The following is a 15653-nucleotide window of genomic DNA, read 5'->3' as shown; positions in this document are numbered from 1 at the left end:
AAGAAAACTCTGTGAATTCACTGACAGGTAGTTTAAATGAACTCTTAGGAGCTTTCTAATAGTGTTTTTGAGCAGCATTATTAATTAAAGAATGAGTTTGTCATTCAAATACCTGAGCTAGGAGACAAGATGCTCACCAAGAAAGAACGTACACCCGTGGTCCACAAGCTAGCTCAGTAATCTCTGTGTTGAGACCAAGTGAGAGGCCCCCTGTATACAAGCTTCTAGAGTGGTATTTCAATTTCCCACCTACTGTTTAGGGGTTTTGAGTCCTTTTGAGATTTATTCTTCCCAAGGAAGTTTGATTTCTAGTACTTTATTCTCATGCTCTTGTTGTATGACATTGCTTACTTTAAAATCAAATTTATTGTAAGGTTATTGCATGATTGGCCGTATTCATAAGGGTTTATTGACCAAAGGAGCCTTGTCTCAGTGCTTAGCATCCACGTCTCTTAAACATCTATGGCAAAGGTCCTGGAGCTAATATGATAATGAAAATCCTTACTTCATTGGTCAGCCATCTTTATTTTCTCAGAAAACTTTGTGGAGTTCAGATTTTAGAAATCACTTCTTTCTTATTCTGTCCTTAAGGCTACAGAGTATTTTGACCTTGCCATCTTGGTATTTGGGGGCCAGATAATTCTTTGTTGGTTATATCCTATAGTCTTACGCATTCTGGGATATAAGATGTTTCGCAGTGTCCCTGACCTCTACATCCCAGATGCCAATAGGTACCCCAATTTGTGATGACCTAAAATGTCTCTGTTTGGATATTGCCAGATGTCCTCTAGGAAATTGCCCCTTGCTGAAAATCCCTGTTTTACTGAGCCTGGAGAAGTTTTCCACAGGTGTTTGTGAGCTGTCTGTAGAGGAAGCCATCTTCTTAAAGAACTGACATTCCAGCACAGGAGACAACATGTTACTTATAATCTTACATAGGTATTAATAGTAGTTGGCTCTTTTCCCTAGTTCAGTTCAATCACTCAGTCATGTCTGACTCTTTGCGACCCCATGAACACTAGGCCTCCCTGTCCATCACCAACTGCTGGAGCCTACCCAAACCCATGTCCATTGAGTCGGTGATGCCATCCAGCCATCTCATCCTCTGTTGTCCCCTTCTCCTCCTGCCCCCAATCCCTCCCAGCATCAGGGTTTTTACAAATGAGTCACTCTTTGCATCAGGTGGCCAAAGTATTGGAGTCTTCCAGTGAACACCCAGGACTAATCTGCTTTAGGATGGACTGGTTGGATCTCCTTGCAGTCCAAAGGACTCTCAGGAGTCTTCTCCAGCACCACAGTTCAAACACATCAATTCTTCGGTGCTCAGCTTTCTTTATAGTCCAACTCTCACATCCATACATGACTACTGGAAAATCCATAGCCTAGACTAGACGGACCTTTGTGGACAAAGTAATGTCGCTGCTTTTTACTATGCTGTCTAGGTTGGTCATAACTTTGCTTCCAAGGAGTAAGCATCTTTTAATTTCATGGCTGCAATCACCATCTGCAGTGATTTTGGAGCCCAGAAAAATAAACTCTGACACTGTTTCCACTGCTTCCCCATCTATTTGCCATGAAGTGATGGGGCCAGATGCCATGATCTTCGTTTTCTGAATGTTGAGCTTTAAGCCAACTTTTTCACTCTCCCCTTTCACTTTCATCAAGAGGCTTTTTAGTTCCTCTTCACTTTCTGCCATAAGGGTGGTGTCATCCGCATATCTGAGGTTATTGATATTTCGCCCAGCAATCTTGATTCCAGCTTGTGCCTCTTCCAGCCCAGCGTTTCTCATGATGTACTCTGCATAAGCAGGGTGACAATATACAGCCATGATGTACTCCTTTTCCTATTTGGAACCAGTCTGTTGTTTCATGTCCAGTTCTAACTGTTGCTTCCTGACCTGCATATAGGTTTCTCAAGAGGCAGGTCAGGTGGTCTGGTATTCATCTCTTTCAGAATTTTCCACAGTTTCTTGTGATCCACACAGTGAAAGGCTTTGGCATAGTCAATAAAGCAGAAATAGATGTTTTTCTGGAACTCCCTTGCTTTTTCCATGATCCAGCAGATGTTGGCAATTTGATCTCCGGTTCCTTTGCCTTTTCTAAAACCAGCTTGAACGTCTGGAAATTCACGGTTCACGTATTGCTGAAGCCTGGCTTGGAGAATTTTGAGCATTACTTTACTAGCGTGTGCAATGAGTGCAATTGCGTGGAAGTTTGAGCATTCTTTGGCATTGCCTTTCTTTGGGATTGGAATGAAAACTGACCTTTTCTAGTCCTGTGGCCACTGCTGAGTTTTCCAAATTTGCTGACATAATGAGTGCAGCATTTTCACAGCATCATCTTTTAGGATTTGAAATAGCTCAACTGGAATTCCATCACCTCCACTAGCTTTGTTCGTAGTGATGCTTCCTAAGGCCCACTTGACTTCACATTCCAGGATGTCTGGCTCTAGGTAATATAATCACGTTAATGATGAACATTTTGAGCACTTACTGTGTACTAGAAACTTACCATGTGGTTTGATGTGTATTTTCTCATTTCAGTGTCTCCATGCCCCCTGTGGTATAGATATAATTATTGAAGGCATTTTCCAGATGAGAAAACTGGGGTTTGCCTGGCTGGTTTCAGTGGTGAAGCTGTCATTGAAGTTAATAGTATTTGAGCCAGGATTTCACATTTGGGGTGTCCGACCAGAGTCATGTTCTTGACTGCTTTGCTCTGCTCTCTACTATATTAGACTAAAGGAAGGAGAGTGCTTTTATCTTTAAATCGGTAGAATTTTGTTCAAAGTACTTAGTCTTTCAAAAGTAAGGAACAAAAATTTGAACACCTGTATTCCACAGTAATCCAGTCTAGGTCATAACACTTCATAAATTTAAGAGCAACCAATTCAAAGAAATTTCTTATTTAAACCCTCTTTCTATTTATAGACAGACCATACCCTCTTAGCTAACATAATTGGAACTGTTTAGTTGAAAAAATCACTAAGATAGGGAGTCTTGCAAAAGTATACGTACTCAAAATATCTTATTTTCACTAAACTGTGTAATAATAATAAATATATATTTGCTAAATTTTGGTGAGGCCAAGGGTGCTTCTTTGACACTGATTCTGCTATTTTGAATTCTACATTGAATTAACAGTGTAAACATAGACAGTAGCAAAACACTCTGAATCTTACAGAATCTTAGATTTAAAATTTTTTTCTCCTTTTTTTTAATAGGTCTTGCCCACATCTAATCCAATAGCTTTCCTTTTAATGACTTGCTTTTATGAAGTCTTTTCAAAGCCTTCGATTTAGTTTTTAATAAGAAACAAGATTTATCTCTTGTGCTCATATTCCATCAACTTTCATAATATTTAATTAAATTTCATAATTACAGTAACCAGTCCACTGGCATAAACTGGTTTGGGAAGACACAGTTTGACTCTTAGTCAGCATGGAGTCCAGCTGGTGGGAGCAGAAAGTGTGTGTGGCTCCAGAGATTGCCTGCTAGTGCCATTGGGCATTTATCATCAGGGTTTACAGAGGAAACGCAGAACAATAGTTAATACATGAAACTGGTACAGGAAGGCAGTGTTAGAGGCACCTGCTGTGTTTTCTTGGGCCATACAAACTTTCAGATCAGGTAGAAACTTTGTTACAAAGAAGATACAACAGATTGTGGATCTGAATAACTTGAAGCGGAAATTAACCCCCTTAAACTCTTAACTGTGTATTACAAACTTTATGTAGTATCTATACTTTTCATAAAATTTATTTTATTGAAGTATAGTTGATTTGCAAAGTGTTAATTTCTGCTGTGCAGAAAAGTGAATCGTTTACACACATACGCATTTTTTTCATATTCTTTTCCATTATGCTTTATCACAGGATATTGAATATACCCTGTGCTATACAGTAGGAACCTGTTGTTTATCCATTCAGTATATAACAGTTTGCATCGGCTAATCCCAGACTTTGGCTCCATCCCTCTGCCACCCCCTTCCCTAGGCAACTACAAGTCAGTTCTCTATGCTGTACGTCTATTTCTGTTTTAGATAAGTTCGTTGGTGTCATATTTTAGATTCCACGTGTACGTGATAGCTGTCCTTTTCATCACAGTGTAAAATATAGTTAGACAAATAATTCTGTCATAATTTTTAATACATAGCTTGATTCACTGAAATTAGTACACTAACTCGTTCTTCCTAATCAGAACCTGGAAGAGAGTCGTCTTGTTGACGGAATACATCCATGAAAGGTGTAATTTCTCTTCCAGCAACAGGGAGTAGCACTTCTGACCTGATTGTCAGTCCAGCCTCTTAATCACCAGATACTGGGTTTAATGAATTCCTGATTTCACTGAGGCTAAGTCTCTGGGGGAAAAATTCACATTACTGAAGTGTGTATTGTTGACCTGATATGTAAAACTTAACTGCCTTTGACTGATGAAGCTGCCATCACTTTCTAAATATTACATTTTTATGAACTTCATTATTTTGCAAATTTAGACTTTAGAGGGTATTTGTCTCCATCTCATGAGCCCAGTCCATTGCTGGCTCAGCAGAGCAGTCCTCCCATTGTATGCATCTGTTGAAATAAGTAACAAACCATCAATTTCTTGTTTCTGGTCCTTCTTCTTCCCCACTTCTCTTTGCTGTTTTGCCAGTGCGTGTGATGGTTCTAACTCGCCAAGGATTAAATGACGGTAATAACATAGCTAATATTTATTGTGTTATTACTTTGTGCTTTATGCAGAGCTCCTCACGTAATGCTCATAGGACCCCAAGGCAAAGTTGTCACTGTGATAAGTGCAAATGACACAACCACATCCTTCCTAGAGAGGCACAAACGAGGCAGGACAGTAACATCAGAATTAATCTGGGCCTCTCCCTTTGAGTGCATATGTATTTTGTGTTGAGTTTTTACTTAGTCACCATGATTCAAGTAGCAGGACAGGACTTTTTCAGTTCTGCACTGCGTATACAAGGGTCTGAGACACATCCTCCCTGAATCCCACTGGAACAGCGCACTAATGGAAAAGAGAGGAGCCCAAGGGTTGCTTTCGTCGTGTTCTTTGTTGCTCCATTGATCAACAGTGTTGATAGGCTCATCTGATGCCAGATGGGATGTCACTCTCAAAGTCAGGTTACTGAAGATGCTGTGATGGGGCCAGGCCTTCCCCTCCTGCCCAGTGGCCAGAAGCAGCTGCCATGATCAGGTCTAAAGAGCATCTAAGAATATTTTCTCCTTCCTGGAAAGGATGAACACTAATGCTCTGCACTTGCTTACTCTTCTGATAACTTGAAACCACCAGATTTGATTGTTCTGCAGTTCACCTTCCTCCTCCTATACACCACCGCCTCACCCCACCTCACCACACGTGTGTTTGTACACGCACACTCACATGTATACAGGTCAAGTTGAATAGTATGCTGGGCTCCTGGATTATTAATTTGAGGCTAATTGGATTTCAGTTGCTACTGTAATGTCCAGTTTTATTTCCCTTTCACTCTCTTCTAATCAACCATCTTTACCATTTCTTTAGAAGATATACCCTGAACTGCATTTGTACTTGAAGTGACAGCTTTAGTGCTCTGATGTATTCTCCAGTTTTGTTACTAGGCAGTATTCTGCAAGCTCAGGTTTTTAAATGTGTACCATTACCTGTCATAAGTTTTAGTGGATTATTGTATGGTACATATAGAACACCAGAGGACACCTTAAAGCTACACCAATTTGTAAAACCCTGTGCTTATTTTGTCTCTTCTGTAGCTGTAGCAACATTAAGCTTGAGTACAGTACTACGGAATGCCTTGTAGCTCCGAGTTCTGAAAGGATAACTAGTCTATGGTTAGTTTTTTGTGAACAGTCGTGTTTCAAGTATGTGATAAAACTCCAGAGTCAGCAAGTCTGTTCTCCTAAAGCATGTTGTGCTCTGTGTTCTTGAACTTAACAGTTTATTTCTGCCAAAACTAATAGGGAAAGACTTGATTCATGTGTAATAACTTACTGTTTTCATGCCCGTGTCTTTCATTTTTTATTGAGAGCATATAAACGGTGTTTTATTTGTTTGAAGGCAGCTCTCTAGTTATGTAATCCTTTTCAGGGAGATTTGAGGCACTAAACAACTTCCTGAGAAACTCATCTAGGAGTGTTTTGCTGCTGTTTCTTTACCTGCTTGGGGCTTCTGGTAGCAAGAAGGCCATTAGGTAGGAAGGTGTGTATGTTAGCTCTTTGGAAAACAAGTGTCCTCTGCTTTCTCAGCCGTGATCTCCCAAGCCCCGTCACTGATTGAACTTTGATCTGTGAGGCATCCAGGAGTTCATATTCCCTGGGCCGTCTCTGTTCAGAGGCTTGTGAAAGCTGATTAAAAGGGCATGTGCCTCTCAACTGCTCCTCTCTGTTTAGTTTTTAAAATCAAGCTAGATGGTCCAAAGGCCACCTTTGCTCAGACACTTGACTTTATTCAAGGTCATCTTATAAAGATCCAGTCATACAACAACAGAGTGTGCTTTTGCAATGAACTGATGATGGAGATATTGGCCTTTTTGTCATCCTTCGGCCTTTTAGAAAGTTCCACGTGAGAAATTTATTTTAGAATTTGATGCCAGGAATTGTTTTCTGGTAGCTACCAAATGCCTGCCTTTCTGATGATAGGTGTATTTTATTTGTTTGCTTGTTTTATTTTATTTATTTATTTTTTTCCTGTATCTCCTGTTTTACTTCACCTTCCAGAAGAAAATTTGATGCTCAACTGTGCCACCTTCATTCATAACATATTTATAGCCACTTGGCTTTTATTTTCCTGTTTCTGTTTGATTAGCACAGTTTACATATTTCCTTTATAATGAATGACTTCAGAACATTCTTTTTAGAAAAAGTAATTAGTCTACGTTTATATCCAAATAAAAGACCTCTGTTCCCAGGCTTTTTCTTCAGTTCTGGCTACATTCCTCACCAGCCTTTACCTGCTTCCACTTGGTTGGTTATCTAGCCAGCAGCTTGAAACCTGGGACACAAATTTTGGCTGCTTCTCCGTGTTTCCCCCTGAGCAAGCCTACCCTCATCATTGCCCTCATGCTGTAAATGGCACCATTATTATCAGTCTCTTGGATTTGAAACACTGAAGCCTCTTTGATGCCTCTCTTCATTGATGTTAACCTCGTCAGTTGGGAAGGCCTCTTGCATCTCCCTCCACACTGTCGCTGATTTCCTGTTCTCTGTGTCCTGGCCCCAGGTCTGTCAATGGCAATTCTTGGCCATTGTCTTAATCTCTTCATCTCCGGTCCTCCCTGCTCAAAATTCATCCTCTTGTCTTTGCCAAATACACCAGTTTAATCACAGAGCAATTTGCATCTTACATGATTGTGTTGATAATGATTTAATCATGTAACAGATACCTTACTGATCAAGTCCTCTGAGAAGCAGATGCTGGGACAGTATTGGCATGCGAGTGGTTTGTTAGGGACCTGGGGCCATGCCTGTGAAAAAAGAGGGGAGAGGAAGCAGACTTTATCAGGAAAGGTCTTCAGTCCACAGTACAGGTCTGACATTAAGAAAGGGAGAAGGAAAAGGGAGAAGAAACCAAAGTGGGCAGGAGGAGCCTCAGCTCACTGTGACATGTGACAAAATCTCAGCCAGTGCCGTGAAACAAAAAGGAGCAATAGAGCAGCTCCTTGTTGGGCAGTCAGTTCCCCTCCAGGCACACTCAGTCCTGGGGCTGCCCAGGAAGAGTGTGTCTGGGCTGGAAAACTACAGAAGATCCGAAGATACTACAGCCGTAGACTCTCAGCTAATTGCATTTCTTGTGGCTGAATTTGTTGTGAGCCATTTCTGAAAGGGAGGTACCAAGTATTGCACGTCTGGGACCGCGACGTATGCATGAGTGCCTTCATCATACTCGGCATGGTTTAGGATGCTTGGAGTGAAAAATAAAATGAAACACCTTCATGGAGCTTACATTCTGGTGGAGGGAAACAGACGATAAACAAATCAAACAAGGATATACATGCTTAGTATGAGAGTTAACAATGCAGAGTTGGAGGTAGTAATCAGTCTCCTAAACTCAGTATTTGATTGTAATCTTCCTTTTCTTTTTTGTTGTCATTCTTGTTTTTAAATTCAAGATAGTTAATTTACATTGTTGTGTTGGTTTCAAGTGTACAGCAAAGTGATTCAGGTATACATACATTTATATGGATAGATACACTTTTTTAGATTCTTTTCTATTATAGGTTATTACAAGATATTGGGTATAGTTCCCTGTGCTATAGAATAGATCTTTATTGTTTGCTTATTTATATATAGTACTTTGTGCATTTCTTACATTCAGATTTATTACCCAATTTCCTATTAATCAGTGCCCTTAATATTTTTAAGTAGTTTTAAAAATTAACAACTGCACATTCATACATTTATTCATTTATTGCATGATATTTTTAAAGCATCTACTCTGGGTCAGCTATGGTGCTTGGAGGAGAACAAAAGCAAATAAGCCTGCCTTCATGGGATTTGTAGCTTGCCCTGAGTACTGTTGAGACAAATGAGAAGCTTTAGAACATTAATGTTTTTCCTGATGTTTTTCTTGGTGGTGGGGGGTGGTTGTGCCATGAAGCTTTGCAGGATCTTAGTTACTCAATCAGGGACTGAACCCAGTCCCCAGCAGTGAAAGCACAACTATCCTAACCACTGGACCCCCAGGGGAAAAAGTTTTCCTTATTTTTAAAAACCATTTAACCAAATCTTTAATAATTTCTTTATTTCCTCTACCTGGAACTCCATTTTGATAGATGATGGATTTATCTGGTTTTATCCTCCATTTTTTTCTTTCGTAATTTCAATTTCTTTTTATTTTATATATTAATTTTATCTTTTGGTTCAGAAATTGATGTGTACCTCTCTATAGTCTACTCTCCAGCCCTTTCATTTTATTTTAATAATCATAGTTTTATTTGCCAGGAATTCATTATTTTTGTTTTCCAGTAGTTATTGTTCTAATAGTTTACCCTTATTTTATATACCCCACATTTCTCCATTGGTATTCATTTAAATAATTTTTTCTCATTTTTTTCCCTTGCACGATCTGTATCTTCTGAGTTGTATTCTCTGTTTGTCTGTTTTTTCCTTTTATGATGTTGGTTTTCCTTGGTCCATTGAGCTTTGCCGCAAAGGCCAAGGCAGATAGGTATAGGTGGCAGGCTTCCCTGCAGCGCTGTGTGTCTTTTTCCCCGAGCTGGCCTCACCTTTCGGGGGGAAGTGAGGGCTGGCACTGGAAAAGTAGGTGAGACCCTAACAGGGAGGAGGGTATGGAGCAAGAGGGTAGTGAACGCAGTGCTCAGTACCAGCCCACGTGGTGACAGGTTGGGAGAGGTTTAGCCTACTCCCCTCCTGCATGGAGCTGCCTTTTCTCCTGTCCATGCATCAGGATGGGTGGTCTTTCTGCCTCTCCTGGGCTTCTGAGTAACCCCCTTCTTCCTAAAGGTGCAGGTGCTTTCCCACTGCTGTTCCAGTCACCCTGTGTCCCAGTTTCTGCCCAGCGCTTTGTATGGTGCCCTGGTTTATAACCAGTCTAAGCAATCCTTGAAGGCAAGGACCGCAACAGATTAGGCTAGGCTCAGCAATTATTTCATAATTGAAATGTTTGGTACTGATGCAAAGCACAAAGTTTATTGAGTTGGGGAGCCAGTGTATCTTGTATTCATAGCATCAGGTAGACGCAGGGAGGGCCCTCTGTGTATATGACCTTGCGTTACAGTCCGGACACTGAATAATATGTTGTAGTTCCTTTTCCTCTCTTTTCAGGAAATGAGACCACCGACAAGTCTGTGTGTGGTCATGGTGGTTTTGTGGAAATTAACCAAGACCACCAATTGATTCCCATAAACCCAAAACATCATTCTGGAGACTGATTTTTACTATTGTAAACCTTCTTAGACATACAAGTGTTATATGCTGAAGTCAGTGGATGACACCTTGAGAAGAAACAAGAGTAGAAAGAAGCAGGATTTACATCATCTCAAAGTATCTCCCACCAAAATATTTGTAAATCATAAGAAGAATGACAGTGACTTTACAGTGAACAAACTGGTACATGTCACCTTAATAGAAGGAACTCTATCATGGTCTCTATCACAAACCTTATGAAATGATGCACTGAGGTTACATCGTTTCTGTGATTCTCTTCCCCAAAATGCATAAGTGTTAGTTGCTCAGTCGTGCCTGACTCTTTGCTACCCCATGGACTGCAGCCCACCAGGCTCCTGTGTCCATGAGATTTTCCAGGCAAGGATACTGGAGTGGATTGCCATTTCCTTCTCCAGGGAATCTTCCCAACCCAGGGATTGAACCCAGGTCTCCTGCACTGCAGGCAGATTCTTTACCAACTGAGCTAACCTTGGTTTAATTACGTGAAACCACCAGACATACACAACCAAGTTGAGTGGTAAATACTGTTCAAAAGTGTCAAGGTCACAAAAAAGTAAGGAATTGTAACAGACTGCAAGGGGACTAAGGAGGAGTAATAACAGTTAAATACAATGTGGGATAATGAGTAAGATTTCAGAACAAAAAGGGCATAGGGGAAAAACTAGAGAAATTTGAGTATTAGAATATTAATTTCCTGATTTCTGATTAATGAAGATTGTACTGTATGTAGTTATATAAGATGTTAACATTGGGGGAGACTTGGTTAGGGATCAGTTCAGTTCAGTCGCTCAGTCGTGTCCGACTCTTTGTGACCCCTTGGACTGCAGCACGCCAGGCCTCCCTGTCCATCACCAACTCCTGGAGTCTACCCAAATTCATGTCCATTGATTCGGTGATGCCATCCAACCATCTCATCTTCTGGCATCCCCTTCTCCTTCCACCTTCAATCTTTGCCAGCATCAGGGTCTTTTCAAATGCGTCGGCTCTTTGCATCACGTGGTCAAAATATTGGAGTTTCAGCTTCAACATCAGGCCTTCCAGTGAACAGCCAGGACTGATCTGCTTTAGGATGGACTGGTTTGATCTCCTTGCAGTGCAAGGGACTCAAGAGTCTCCTCCATCACCGCAGTTCAAAAGCATCAATTCTTCGGCACTCAGCTTTCTTTATAGTCCAACTCTCACATCCGTACATGACCACCGGAAAAACCATAGCCTTGACGAGATGGACCTTTGTTGGCAAAGTAACGTCTCTGCTTTTTAATAAACTGTCTAGGTTGGTCATAACTTTCTTTCCAAGGAGTAAGTGTAAGGAAACTCCTTGTACTATATTCACAACTTTTCTGTCAGTCCAGAAGAAGTCAAGATAAAATATGAAAAAGAAAACCTTCAGGTACATCAGTAGCAGGAGCTAACATAGGAACCATCCACATGGAAATGGGACTGCTTCCTCAGCTTTCTGTGTCAAAGTACATCAGGACGAGTGCCATGCTGCTGATTTCTGTATCCCAAAGAATTTCTGTTCTTTTCTTTTCCTGTTTCAAGGACTTAAGGGCCCTTTAGATCTGTTATTTCAGTACAAGCTGATAATATGATAAAGCTCATCACCTGTTTTTCAAATGCATACCTCATTGTAAATTTCAACCAAAAAAGTTGGTGCTCAGCAAACATTTTCTTTATCCTACCAATTCCTTTGCTCATCTTCTCCTGGAGCCCCCTCCTCTGTATGGAGAGGCCATGCACCTGAACCTCAGGACAGCAAGAGGAGGGACTTGCATAACTGCATTCTCAACAAGTAGAAGCATTCAGTAATGTCGAAGCATCAGCAGAAGCAGGCCCAGCAACTCAGAGACAGTTAGTCCAGAAGCAGGTGGGCGCTACTGAGTTTTTGAGACACATTGCATGGTCTCGCCCTCATGAGCTACGGTGACTTCTAACTTGACTGAACTTCTGACTGTTTCTGGGGGACTTCCTTTCAAATATTTCAGAAGCATTTTACACAGACATCTTGCTGCAGTGTCCCTGGTAAGGAGGTACAAAAGGTTTGGGTTTGTTGTTGTTGTTGTTGTTGTTTTAACATATAAAGACATTGAGTTAGAAACAGGTATTTCATTGTAATTTCTTTCGCTTGGATAGTAAATACTTTTTTCCCCCCTGAGCTGACTTTTAAATTAGTATGAACTAACAATAAGCCTGAAGAGTTATAATAATATGCTACCTTTTAAAATATTCTTTTTACTCAGTAACCACTTGTAAACCATTTTTATAAAAATTGCCATATTTGTAGAAATACTTTTTTATACTTTTAAAAATCTTCCTATTATAAAAGATACATATTCATTACAGAAAAATTAGCAACTATAGAAACTAAGGCAATTAATCGTGTGATTACTAGTTACTTTACTTCTTTTTTAATACATATACTCATTAGTTAAACAAGATAAGGATCATTAAATAGTTTTATATATTTTTTCATGGTTCCATGATTGGCTTTGCCATTGTTTATTTAAAGACTTCCAGCTGTTATTAAATTCAAGTTTTCTACTTCCTTTTTATAAATAATTCTTACATCACGTCATCCTAAGTGTTTTGGTACTTAGGATGACCTTTGGGCACTTAAGATGGCACTTAACCCCTTTGGCAATTTGGTGAAACCTATGGACTCTCCTTAGACTGATGTTTTTAAGTGCATAAAAGTACAAAGCAGACTAGGCATATTAAATTACAGTTGCAAGCGTATTAAAAATTTTGCAATATACTAACATAGATGCTTATTTTTTATTATATTAGCAAAAGGATCTAGCATCAGTTCTGATAACTACCATAATTTCAAAGTTGCGATGAGAATAATTGATATTTTGATATGTCTACAACAACAGTAATATGATATGAAAACACCTCTTGATTTCTGTAGGTGTCAAAGTCACATGTGCAGCTGATGTTACTGAAGTTGGTTGACTCCATTTATAATTGATGGAAATGCTACATTTCTTTAGAAGGTAGTGAAAATAAAGATAAAATTTTTTTTTCATTCAAGTTCATGAACCCCCTAATTTTTTTCCATAGACAAGTTTAAAAGCTGCTGACCTTACATGAATGCTCTTGTTATGTTACTTCCTCCCCACATGTCCAATTATTTATGTAAGGTAGAGTCCTGTAAGTGAAATGGTGTGAATTTTATGGGAACCTTGATTTTTATTGCCAAATTGTTCTTTAGAAATCATAGGCCAGAAAGGTTCTACTCCTATTTTAAGACTGTGTAGTGTTTAACATTTTCTTGGCTACCTTGAGTATTTGCAGTTTTTATTTTAGAATATTTATTGTAGGTCCAAAACATTTCAATTTCATTGATCACAAGTAAGACTGAATTATTTAAGTAGAATTATTGGCTATTTGTCATAGATAATAGTCAATTAAAAATCTCCCCATTTAACAGTGATAATGTTTTTCCTTTGTTTCAAACAGAGTTTTCTTTGTACTTTTTCCTTTCATCATTTGAATGCAATTCGTTAGTGTCAGCCTTACTTCTGTTAAAGTCTACTTTTTATTGGCAGGTTGGGGGGCTTCTGAGGGCTGCTTAGTCATGTGAGGCTTTAAGCCTAACAACATGATATAATTTTGTCAAATAGACCACCCTAATTTTTAAGAGCTACCTATGGAAAGAAGAATTGGAACTTCAGAGAACTGTGCACTTTGTAAATGTGGACAATTACTCTTATGCAACCATAATTACAAGTTAGTGGAATGCTTTGGGACACAATTCTGGACTGTGGCCAGTCCTGTGTAAATGTCCCCGTCCATTACTCTGACCTGCTTTTGATTATGATGCAAAGTCCTAGGCTATTTAGTTCTCATGGAACCTCCACCCTTATAATTAGGATGAGCCCTTTGGGGACGAGAGACGGAACCTCTGAGTGGTGCTCTTCTCAGAAAGAGCCATTCTTCAAACACATGAATCCTTATTACCTCCACTTTGGCAAATCTGTGTTTTCATTTTTAAAGAAGAATATACTGTTGTTGTTTGTGTTTTCTTTTTCATTTAATTCTTTTAGATCTGTTCTTTCTAACCTAGTTGTCAGTCATATTTAGATGTTGTAAGTTGCATGAAAACAAAGCATATGAACAAATTGAACTCAATAGGCAAAGATAAGTACCTTATAGAAGCTGTGGTGAGTGGTTTTCCCAGTTACATCTAGATTCTCTGTCTAATGGAAATATTGAAGGTAGAATTTATGATGTTGACTGCACTGATGCTGACATACTTGTAGCCCACCAGGTAGACTATTTTAAGGAAAAAAGAATTTAAAATATTCAAAGTGGTGAAATGATTTTGATTCCAGCTAGTAAAGCTGTTGTCATTCCATTCTTTGACCTGCTAATAGATGAGGCCCATGCGTGTCTGCTTAGTAGTATCTTTAGGACCCCTGCCGTACGGTGAGTTAAGATGCCTTTTTTAGAGGAAATGGAAGAGTTTTCATTTCTCCTTCTACATAGTCATTTAGGGTAATTAAGGTTAGCACGGGACCATTTTGATGACTTTAACATATGTTGCTATAGTGCTTTCTAAAATGGTTGGTACCAATTCATGGTGTCACCAGAAGTGAAGGAATATATTCCAGCCCTACCAAGGACCATTTTTCCATTCAGAAGTCTTGTTGCTAAGTTTTTGAGGCCTGAGATAGTAGCTGTTTTATTTGCTTTCTGTTTCTTTGATTTCTGTGTATCAGTCTGTTTCCCCTATTTAAATTTCTAAATTGACAATTCTAAAGAAATATTTTAAGCCATGCACCTTGTGGCTCAGCTGGTAAAGAATCCACCTGCAGTGTGGGAGACCTGGGTTTGATCCCTGGGTTGGGAAGATGCCCTGGTGAAGGGAAAGGCTACCCACTCCAGTATTCTGGCCTAGAGAATTCCATGGACTGTATAGTCCATGGGGTTGCAGAGACTGAGACACAACTGAGCGACTTTCACTTTATAATTGTAAAAGTTATATATAAAAAAGATTTATTTTTGTCCATAATTACAAACAGTCCAGATTATGCTGGTCTCTGGAAATGTACAACTGAAATGCTGATGTGAAATCTGCAAATATTATGAAAACCAGTATAAGCAATCCAAAAATTGTTGGTTGAAGCCCTTTAACTCTTGTGACTTTATTTTTGTTTCCTTCTTTGCGATTAAAATGCCAGGCTTTTTAACTTTTTATGCCTTGTGCACACATCCTTGTCTGCAGCTCATAACTGGGTAATGTGACTATACTTGATCTAATCATTTGGAGCTTTGAACTATTGACTATGTTCCCTCTCTAAGAGTGTGAAAGTGTTATAATTTATTATTGTGACTGTGTCAGCCAGAAATATGGCTATTTGTGTGGAATGTTCTAGTAATAGAACTCATTGGTGTTCTTTGTACCATCCTTGTTTAAATGTAAGAACTAGAACTAACAAAAACTAAAGTTAAAAATTTGTTTAGGTGCTAAAGATGAAAACTAAAACTGGAAGGTGAGGGGAATCAGCACTATGTGGATAAAACATGAATATTTCTCCCTTTAAACACAGTGAAACCTTGGCAATAGAGTACATCCGGAACTAAAGCCTTCTGTGTGATCTGGCTAGTCAGTCCCTTTAGACATCACATTTTATTTAACTATTTTTATTCATAATACAATTTTAGAAATGTTTGGGAAGATAACATTATATGTAATGCTAAGCAAATGAGCTTTGGAATTGATACTTCAAATGTTTGA

The 15653-nt window shown here is 39.2% G+C and overlaps 1 protein-coding gene across 4 annotated transcripts in view; it reads left to right on the top strand.

Annotated features, from left to right (window-relative positions):
• Positions 1–15653, top strand: part of SIPA1L1 (signal induced proliferation associated 1 like 1) — a 137006-nt gene that overhangs the window by 2169 nt on the left and 119184 nt on the right. The gene's annotated exons all lie outside the window — the stretch shown is intronic.

The sequence above is a fragment of the Capricornis sumatraensis genome, chromosome 2 (genome assembly GCF_032405125.1).
Source record: "Capricornis sumatraensis isolate serow.1 chromosome 2, serow.2, whole genome shotgun sequence".
Classification (NCBI taxonomy): domain Eukaryota; kingdom Metazoa; phylum Chordata; class Mammalia; order Artiodactyla; family Bovidae; genus Capricornis; species Capricornis sumatraensis.
Note: the sequence above shows the minus strand (reverse complement) of the source record. Positions and strands in the feature narration are given on the sequence as shown.